Raw genomic sequence first — 11,031 nt, 5'->3', positions numbered from 1 at the left:
ATTTTTACAGCAAAATGGTACATCAGAATGTAGGGGGAGATTTTAGGCCATAAACATAGAAAAAGGTCTAAACCTTTTCAGCCTAGAAGGGTAATACTTTAAATTCGGACACTCATCCTTTTTGGGGTGTACATTAATGTTAGTACAGGACAAGAGAGCACACTACAGGGGAGTGCACTCATGTTTAGTGGCTGCACACTTTGGAAGGCCGATTGCACTGGGGGCATGTGCCCAAAGCAAGACACAGCCTATGCTGTGAAGAGCACGCAGTCTGAGACAAGGATCCCCAGGGCCTCTGGCATGGCCGGGTGACAAAAAGAGCGGCGCACAATTTGCCTGCGGATCATAACTTCCTCAGTATCATTGCCTGTGTGTCAACAAAGTCTGGGGGCCGTCGGTATAAGTAGACAAACTGAACTGGGAAAAAAGGGAAACTGGAAACTCCTGGCTCCCAGCCCAGGCTCCAAACCACACAGCCATCCTATGTATTTCTCTGTGTATCTGAACTGGGGTTCTGTTTGGGGTCATCTTTAAGATCTGTGTATTCACCCAAGGAGCAGTTCTATATATAGCATGCTTGCTTATGTTGCCCTGCTGTGCCAGAAGCCTTCTCTCCAGGAGTTCTGCGTTGTTGACTCGTCATTGTTCTTTCCTCTCTCTTGCTGGTAAAGGGCTTAGCTGTTTCCAGCTGGTACTCTACTGAATTTGCAATTCATTATATATCAAATAACTTTTAAAACAAATCTCATAGTTTGATCTTCCCAGTTGCACACAGTCTCCGGCTTTGTGCTCCTGTTTCATTCTCATTGTAAAATAAAGTTGACCCAAAGAGGAGGGGATTTCTTAAAAGAAAACCTGTGTGTGTAGGGAAATGGGAAGAAAATATCCCAGAAGTAGTTAACTGGGAGACACGTCTGGGACTGAGCCGTTCAGATTTAATATGTTGCTTCATTTCCAGAACTTTCAGCTCTTACAACACCTATGAGCTATGTTCATGTCAATGTAAAACTCTAGGGTTTCTGGTGACTGCACAGTGGTGGCCCACTGGTCGCTGCGGCACCTCGTGCCATACAGAAGGCACAAGTCTGAGCGCATGAGGAGTATAAAGATAATTCCGGTTTGGGGCAGCTGGACGGATTCGATCCTGTTGTTTACTGTGGTCCTCTAGTTTTCAGACTGTCTTCTTCATCCTCGGAAGCTAAGTCTATATGGATGGATGAAGGCAAGCCCAGGAAGGTGTGTGGCCACGCTGGGGCAGCTCTGGGCCTCAGGATGAGGATGACGCCATATGTGGCAGAATAGTGTGATGTTCACAGAGATGATGCCTGGCACTGACATTATCAGGAGCTTTCAGTGAGCAGTTGCAGTGAGGGTGGCTTTACATGCTGAGCCTCAAAGTAAGGAAGAATTTGTTGCTCTGCTTATCTGCTAGGGCTGTGGTCTACTTACATTTCTGGCATCACTGTATGACTGTTTCTCTCTATCTCCCTAAATCTGCCTTGTTGAGCCAAAAAATTGGAGTGAAGCTGCAGCACGACAGTGGATGGTTACAGTATTTTGGCAGGGAAGGAAAAATCAGGCTCACCAGTGGCGAAGGACTAGAGGCTTCTTTGCTTTCCCTGATTAACCTGTGCCTGTACAGTGCATGAACATACACATGTGCATCCGGGATCTAAGCTGCACTCAAGGGTGTATCCAGGTGCTTGGGTTGGAAGGAGCAGAGACAGAGGGCTCTCAGCAGTCTCATGGGACATTTCACACAGAGGAATAAAAGAATCAGCAAGTTTCTCTGGCGAGGAGCATCAATTTAGGCAGGTGAAAAAGTTGCTGTGGTGAACAGCCTGCTGCAAAGGTCTGCAGAGCAAAGCAGCATCACAGTGCACGTTTGGGCAAGTTGTATGCCCTGGGACAGATGGGAAAGCTGATGAGTGGCTAAAGTTGTGAGGTTCAGACCCTGCTAGAAACAAGCTGTCCCCATGCAGGAAGATCCCTGGTGAAGATGTCAAATCCTGATCTGTTATTCTGAACCAGAAAAATCAATGTTTGCTCATCCTGGCTCAGCTTCAGCAAAATCATCATAATAACGGTTCCTGTGTGGTCTGAGATGAAAAAATATCAGCTCAAAATAGTTTTCTGTTTGGATTCAGTTCAGCACCCTCTCCAAAATGGACTTAATCTCTGGAGGAACTGCCTATTCCCAAAGTGTACCAGTGTGCCTGGATGGTAAGAGGAAGGGTTTTAATTACTCAGTTGATTCAGACCTCAGTTTTGCCTGTGTTTGTTTGCACCTGCTATTGTGTAAATCGCTGTGTCGCTGCTCCCCAGTCACTCGGCAGCCTCACTGGGATAAGCAGGAGGGCTACAGCTTGATTCCTAGTAGGTAAAGACCCCTCTTTACAAAATCACCGCTGTGCTTGTGCCTTCGCAGCAGTAAGGAGGCCAGTGGCTGACTAGGCCATGGAAATGGGCTTCTCGCCCTTAAAAAGGAGCCTGGAGATCGGGGTTGCGACACATCAGCATGTGCTATGTTGGCGGTAGCCACTGCTATAGCTAATCTTTGAATACGTGGGAGATATCAGGCTCCAGGATCATCAATCATACATTCATTTATTTTAATGAAAGGAAGGAACAAAGCTCCAGTTTCCCTGGAAAAGGATGAAGAAAAGCTTGACCTAATGCCAGACTTCAAATGATTAAAGGGAGACTGTCCCTTTCCCCATCTCTACAGATGTGTGTGCTGCCAGCTCCTGGGCCCCAGTCACTGGAGCAAAAGAGCTGTCTTCGGCACTCTTCTCTGTGCAACAAATGTAATGTTCAGACCGAGGTCAGGCTGGAATTAGTGTTTTTCCCCCTGAGGGACAACATCACTGTGTTATGCCAGAACCATCCTGCACTGGGTGAAGTTCCTTTACCGGATTATCCCTTCCCATCCTGTCTGCTCCTCGTCCTGTGACCCCTCAGCAGTGTCCTTCGGGGCGCCTGCAGTGCTGGCATCCAGCTGGCAGCTTACCCAGCCTTGCTCTGGTAAAGGTTTTTGTGGGCTATTCTGCTCTCCCTCACTCCCACCCGCAGCCATACGCTTTCTTCCTTTATGGATACACAGACACAGGCACGTGTGTACTTGTACAACAATCTGCTTTATCAGCCTGGACCTTTTCATACAGCGGAGATTTACGCTCACAGCTGCCATGGTTACAGCCTGACTTCACTGGCGAGGAATTATACTACTGTATGCTCTCCTAAGCCGCGTAGGCATTTGAAAGGCAGCTGCTTTGCAGTGAGGAGATTTGTTTTGTGCAGAAGGAGGCAATATGATCAAGTCATCAGTTCTATCTTATTTTGGGCCAAATTCCCCCAACTTAAAGCTGTAAAATTCATTGCACACATAACAAATGAGAGAATGTAGACCACAATATTCAGGGCTGTTGCTATAGATGGGGTTACACAGGCTGTCTGGTAATGATGCAATGTACTATATAACAGTTCCTTTCAGCTGCCTTTGGGCGGTAGAACTCTTTTGTATTTTATAATAAGGATTCCCATTTGAACTACAGCTGAATTGGTTCCACTGCTGTCAGTGAACTGTTCCAAAAGAGGCTTTATTTTCCCTCATAAAATGCACCCTGCAGTGATTCTTCCTTTTGCTGGTTAAGTTTGTAAAACATCCACTGAGAAGCGTGACAAGATGCAAGTTTCGCTGGATGGGTTTATTTTCCATTCAGTCATACCTGTACCACAGGAGAAAGCAACAAGAAGAGAACAGTAAAACAATAACTGCTGTAACTGAGCACAGAATTTGACTTATCTGACTTCAGCAATTATCATAATGCCTTAAATTTTAGCTTATTTTAATTCTTGCAAAATAACCTGTGAAATCATAGGCAGTCCACCTGACAAGTGCATTTCTCTCATCACTTGTTATACGTCATTTGGTCTTCTGTAAGCTATTTTTTATTTCCAAAAATATAAGAATTGCCACATGGGATTAGCTAAACCTATTCTGGTATTTTGTATTCGCATATTACCACTATTAATTGCTTCAGGAAAACTGCCACAGTTTCAGTAGTCAATACTAAATAACTGGCTATTGATTGAAATTATGTCTGTCCACCTTTCCTTCCATTGGTGAGAAATCGGTTATGCCCAGCACAGTATACTTCATAGCATTTTCTGTCAATCACACCCTTTGCCCCTGTGTGGCTTTTTCCCCTTAGGAAATTTCCAGTTCCTTCCTGCGCGCCACCAAATTCCTGGCCGCAGTGACTGCCTCAGTGACTGCCTGGGTTCTTCTTTTGTCTCTCTGAGATGTGAACTGGACGTTACCTCTTCAGAATACTACTTACCTTTTCAGTTTGATTTTAATCTGGGCCAAATTTCCCCCCACTTTAACATTCTGCAAAATCATTGCACATATGTGACAGAAATAGGATTAGGTCCATGGTACGCAAAGCCGATGCTACAGATTTACACAGCCTCTGTGGCAGTCATCCAATATTCAGTAACGACGCAATGTTTTTGGATCATTTCCTGATTTTTCTTAAGCATCTTCATGCTGACCTCAACAGCCTCAGTGCCCCTCTGCACAGAAACTTTCTGCCCCTAGTCACATTTTTTACGTAACTCCGGAATGTCCTCTGTGGCTTTTTTGGAGGTGCACAGAGTATTACAGGCAAGTGTGTGCCGTTGATTCATATAATGTTCAATGCATTATTTCTCATTCTGCCGTAATAAGCACTCTTTTTTAAGTCTTGGGAAATGAGCAGGTAATGCAACACTTACTATCTTCTAGGCATCCATCACAGAAATTGTCATGCATAAGAGAAACCCATTTTTTCATTTGCAGTTCATCCATTCTGTTCTTTGGTCCTATCGGGACTTTTAGTGTGTCTGATATCCAGCCTCGGCGGCTCATTTCTCTTTTATTTGTTCATTCAGAGCTTCTAGTTTCTAACAGTATATTATCTTTATTGTCTGAAGAGACTAATTCCAGAGTAGACTTCTCAGCGCTGGTCGCTTTGCCGAAGGCCAAAGTGATGAAGGTTTTCTGCAGCAAAATCCCTTAGCTGTGCTGCATTCGATACACATGGGGTCCATCCAGCCGATTTCAGAAGCACCATGAAAAAATAGGTTACTGGAGCATTTTGTCAAAGGGGAGGAGTGATGAGAGGAATTAGTACTAACATCTGTGATAAACAAAACTTGGCTGCTCCTTAGTCTCTTTGGTTGCTTTGTGCTGCCTCCAGTTCTAGCAGGCAGTTGTAGAATAACAAGCACTAACAGCTCCAACTGCAGCATATTCTGCAGCAAGGCAGACTGTGCGACCTAGGGACAACTGAACACTAGAGTTAGTTTTAAAAGTAGCATTGAGATAGATTTACACTCCTCCTGTACAGCTTTCATAACGGGAGAGAAGCATATGGAAAGCTGTCAAACTCGTGCTAAACAAAACTTTAAAGGAATGTGTTTACTGATCACTTAGTTATTCAGGTGTGAATTCTTGTCCTCATGTAAACACGGGAAAAACTCCCCCTGAATTCTTCTGGATTAATCACAGGCCCCTGGAAGATTCATGCACATAAACATGGGATCTGTTACAGGAGGCCCCTGGCCAAGGTGATACGGGCCCCTGCCTTGCCAAGTGGCTTAGATGGGTTTTTCAGCTGAAGTTTTGACTTTTGGTATATAGCTGAAATTTTTAAATTGCTTGGGAGGTGGGGAAAGTCAGGAAGAAGTAGATGGAGTTGCACCTTATCTGAATTATAATCTGGACCTGATTGCTGTTCCACAGCTCTGATCAACACCACCAATTTGCCATGATTAACAAGGAGAAACTGCAGTGGAGTCTGTGACATTGCCCTGACCTCAGCCGCAGCCTCTCCCTGGGTATGAGCTTACGTACGTCTGTACGATGCCTGCTCTGTTTGCAGGCTGGAACGGCAGTCTGAACCGCTCTCAAGCCGGAAGGGAGAGCCAAGGTGCATTACATCATATGTTAGTAATTCAACCAAGAGGCAGTTCTACCAGCACTCACTGCACTTCTCTTTTTCTCCCTCTTCTCTTGGGAAGAAAGCTAGTTTCTATTACAACAGGTGCTAATCACATATTATGGCTTTCTGGAGTGCTCAAAAGGCCTGTTGGCCTAAGTGAGCGAGGGAATAAAATGTCATTAAATGAGTAAAAATTAATCACAGCACTGTAGTCAGAAGAATGATGTTGGATCAAATTTTTCCCCAATCCCCTGCACACAAGTGCTCCATGAATAGCTGTCTCACTGTTACATACAGTATTTTTGTGTGAAGATCTGCATTTGTGTAGACCTTTATAGGTAGAATCTCTTAACATTCTGCATATATATAGGTAAAGTGTTGTTATGCAGAGAAAAAGCTATGATCATTACTTGTCTTCCATTACTTGTCTTCTATGTGGCCTAAGATTTCACAATAACCTCTTCTTCAAATCCTTAACTCTCTCAGCCAGCACCTACCTTTAAGAAAGAGTTCCTGTCTATCTTCAAGCAAAGGAGCCTGTTATACATCCAGTCACTATTCGAAAGGTTCACATCCCTCATATGCATTTTTTCTGTATTGTTTAACCTGAACTTGCCTCAACATTGATTTCTAGTAATGAGATCTCATGAAGCTGCTGGAATAGGGTTATGCATGTGCTGTTTTGGGCAGAAGCACCTTGTTACGTCCAAACCATAAATCTTGAATTTTCCTGAGGTCTGCCTACACGTTCTTCATGAAGCAGTGCTTAGCTGCTGAAAATGTTGCAAGAACTTCTGAAGATAAAGGATGTGCCCCACAGTTCTTGGGAGCATGGTGTCAGTGACTAGGTTGGGAAGTCTGAATGAACTAAGCATTTGTTTTGCCACAGCAGTGCCATTAGGGAAGGTTTCCTGGAGAGTTAGAGGCAGCGCATGTTAATGGCAGAGTTAGGCACTTGCTCAACCATCAGGCTGGTATCCAGTCATTTGCTTTGTGTAATGTAAGGTCTGGACTTTTTCCCTTTTTTAATCAGCGGATATTATAAGTTAATCCTGCTTTAGTGCTTGAGCTATAGCGTATTGTAGAATGAGCACATCACTCCCTAGGAGACTAACTCTACTTCTGACTCAGCATGTCTTATTTCCATTTGTGCAGGAATGTCTTTGAGGAAAAGACATTTTAACAACCAGAGAGGGGGAACACAGGGAGGTAAAGCTAGTACCTAAATACCCCACAGCTTGGAGAGGAAGCGAGGGTGTTTGTAATTAGATCCTATCTGACTTTCATATCTATTGTATTGCATTTCCACGTCATGCTTGATCAAAGCACTATTATATTTGTATGTAGAAGAGGAGGTTCGAAATCTGAATCTGGATCCGAACTGTAAGTCACACTCAACATCAGTGGAGATTTGCTTTAATCAAAGCTGATGGTTTACCTAGGTTTGGGTGAGGTAGCTTATTGCTCAGTTCATGTCCCTACAGTGGCTCGAAATTAGTTTTAACATGCAGTCCTAATCAATTTAGTGAAAATAAATTATTTGGTTTTCTTCTGCTTTTTCAGTCTTCCACTTGGTCAAGTCAATACTTAAATACTTCAATAAGTATTTAAGTAAGTAAGGCCTTTCCATACTTAAAGGGAGCTTGTAAGAAAGATGGGGATAGACTTTTTAGCAGGGCCAACAGTGATAGGACAAGGGGTAATGGTTTTAAACTAAAAGAGGGTAGATTCAGACTGGATATAAGGAAGAAATTTTTTACGATGAGGGTGGTGAAACACTGGAAGTGGTTGCCCAGAGAGGGGGTAGATGCCCCATCCTTGGAAACATCCAAGGCCAGGCTGGATGGGGCTCTGAGCAACCTGATCTGGTTGAAGTTGTCCCTGCCCATTGCAGGGGGGGATGGACTAGATGGCCTTCAAAGGTCCCTTCCATCCCAAAGCATTCTATGATTCTATGAATACACCTACATTGCTAAATGGACCTTTCCCAGACCAAGTGCTATAGCATGGCTTATAGCCATACTCCTCAAGGGTAACCTGCTCTAGAAGAGGCTGGCAATGTGCACACTAAATACCGTTTCACCTCCCCTAGACCTCCCATATATAGCCCTAGATATGATCAATGCTTTAAAGTATTTTTTCTTGCCATTCAAAATGCCTGCAACAACAAGGACTGTATTGCAGCTCACAGGGATGATGTATCAGATGAATTCAGTGGTATAAATTACAAATTACACACAGTGCATGTAGCGTGAGGGTTTGTCAGAATGCTTGAGAGGGCAAAGCATGCTGAGATCATGGTGTAAAGGTGGACTGGGGTTTGGTGTGGTTTGTACCTACAGTTTATATCTACACCAGCTGTCTGGAGTGGACCATAGAAGGAACTGTCCTGTTAATAGCACCTGGGTTTCCTCTTGCAGAGACGCATTTGGCTCACTCCTGAAAGAACGTGAGGTGTAATCTGACCTATATGCAGCACGGATGGGCAGGTAGTCCCAGATTGGCTGGGAAGGAAGTTACCTGACAGTGAAGGCACACTCTTGGGAAACCTGTGTGTCAGTTCCAGCTCAGCCACAGGCTTTGTGTATGACCTGAAAGAAATCACTCCTCACACCTTGTTTTCCCATCTATAAAACTTCTGACATTTTTCTCATCATGTAGTGTTAGAACCACTAACGAGGACTCTCCCTTTCCTTGTTTGTGTAGAGAATGTACCACAATAAGACGGCTTACTTACTCTGCTAGAATAGAACTGATAACTGTAATAAGAAAAGAAGACATTTCACATTTTACTTTTGTGCATTATCACCATTTAAAAAGGCTTACTGATGTGGAGAGTATCTGTTCTTTTGTTGTGTTTTTGGTTTGGTTTTTTGTTGGTTTGTTGTTTGGGTTTTTTTTATGTTCTTGCCTTTTAGGAATATTTTAAGCTGGTACAGAGGACAATCTCTTAATTCTCTTCTTTCCCAAATAAGCACATACATAAACCATATGGAAAAAGGAAGCATCTTTTTCACACCCAGGCCTTCCATCCTCTGCACTCCATACGTGCCAGGTGACGGAGTCAGACCCACTGAAGCTGTCTGCAGAGGCAGAGGCTTGCTTTGGTTGGTTGCCCACATGAAATGATTCACATCTTTTCTGAGAGCTTTCGAAGTCTCCAGCAGTGCATCAGCTCTGGCAGCTGATCCAGAATTGCTGGGAGATGGCTGTAACACCTGAACTGCTGATGCAGGACTTGAGTCACTGATGCATAAACCAAATTAGTGTAGAGGAAAAGAGGACCACAGGGCTGGGTAAGATTTGCAGACTCTCTAGATCTAGTCTTTTGCTGTCATTATCCCCTCGTTTTTCTAACACTGTTCATGAACTCATCAAATCCATCTTAAAACAGTTGTTCAGGGTTTTTTGTCATCATGAAAAGTGATTCACTGCAACCTACTTTATTGACTTCGGTCTATCATAGCAACAATTAGGAGAACTTGAAATCCATCCCCTCCTCCATGTTCAGGGTACTGTAACTCACCTGGGCACTGTTTAGAGATGCACCTAAATTGAAGCGAGTGCATTAATCAGTGAGTCCAGCAGCGTTCTTCAAGATATCAATGTACTTAGCACCTTGTTGAATTTATGTCCTCACTTAGACATGCAGGCTCTCTTGTAACTAGGTTCTGTAGGGTTTTTCAGAACGTGATTAGCACTCCTAAGGATCCATAGAGGCGGCAGAGAAGTTCTTTTGAGATGACAGAAGAGGAGTGGAAATCCTTTGCGGCGTATGAGATGGTTTTACACGTTGAACAGCCGGCTGAATTGCCCATGCTGCGTGATTATGTAAAGAAAGACCCTATTGTAGCAACGTGATTCGCACAGGGGAAAGGGGTTAGAGCTGCTCTGGGAACCTTCAGCCTGAACTTCCTGACCTTTCTGCAATTAAAATTTCAGGCAGCCTTGCATGTGTGCGTTCTTTTGACACTGCATTCCCTGAGAGGGCAGCTGTTTTGATTTTGGGCAAGAGACTTGAAAACACCGTTGGATAAATAAATGTAAATCAGCTGCAGATGCCATTGTGTGACTATCCCTCCTCCCTAAAACTGCTGCAAACACTAGAAGTCTGTGTAATGCACCTCGTGGTTTATGTTAATAAGGAAATTTGAAAGGTGTTAGGGTGAGGTAAGGGAAAACAAAGCGAAGGATCAGTGAAGTGCTTATGAACTTGGGTCTGTTTTCCCTTTCACTGACAGTGCAGCCAAGTGCTGCACAAAACGTACAATTGTTGCCCTCTTCTTTAACTCGTTTTCCTCTACAAATTCCAGGCAGGCCTAGCACTTCTGAGTGTTAAGCACAGACCTGTTCTTCAGGCTGCCCAGCAACTGCCTTTCCAGTTACAGCTCTCAGTCTCCTGTCACTTAATTCCATGCTGCGTATCCAAACATGCTGGATGACTCCATGAACTTTCTATGACTTAGTAGTTACAGAGTATTAGCTCCCTCATGCCCCATCTGAGTTTGGACGGGATAACGCAATATAATTCTGCCATATAATGCACAAGCATGCCTTAAGGGTAGTATGTTGGAGAGAGATGTGAGCCAGCCGTAAGTAACCTTGGTCCTGCGTATGAAGGAGTCTCATCTGCTCAGCAAGGTCAATTAGCCCAAGTGGATTTCCATGCTAAACTGTTTCTGAACTAGTTTCGGTATCTGGACAGTGCAAACAACTCCCTAGAGACAAGGCTTGAACCTGGGCTGCAGACTTCTCTGCCATCCTTCATACACACGCTTGTAACAACTGCAGGCCTCATCTTTGTTAACTCTAAGGCACTTTCAAGCTCTTGACAATGTAAGAGTGCAGGAATACGAGAGCAGGAGACAGTGTAATTTTCTGCCTGAGCAGTGCTAAAGGCTTCAGCATAAATGGTGATTAAGCTCGTTGATTCTGTATAACACAACATGATCAGCGACACTAAGTCCTTGGAATTCATGGAGGTTTTCTTTTCTTTCCCTCGAAATGAGAACAACCACCCTCCCAGGTCAGGGGCTTCTGAAAG

The sequence above is a fragment of the Nipponia nippon genome, unplaced genomic scaffold (assembly GCF_047370975.1).
Source record: "Nipponia nippon isolate SJK-2023a ecotype South Korea unplaced genomic scaffold, ASM4737097v1 scaffold_2, whole genome shotgun sequence".
Classification (NCBI taxonomy): domain Eukaryota; kingdom Metazoa; phylum Chordata; class Aves; order Pelecaniformes; family Threskiornithidae; genus Nipponia; species Nipponia nippon.
This window is presented reverse-complemented; position numbering follows the sequence as displayed.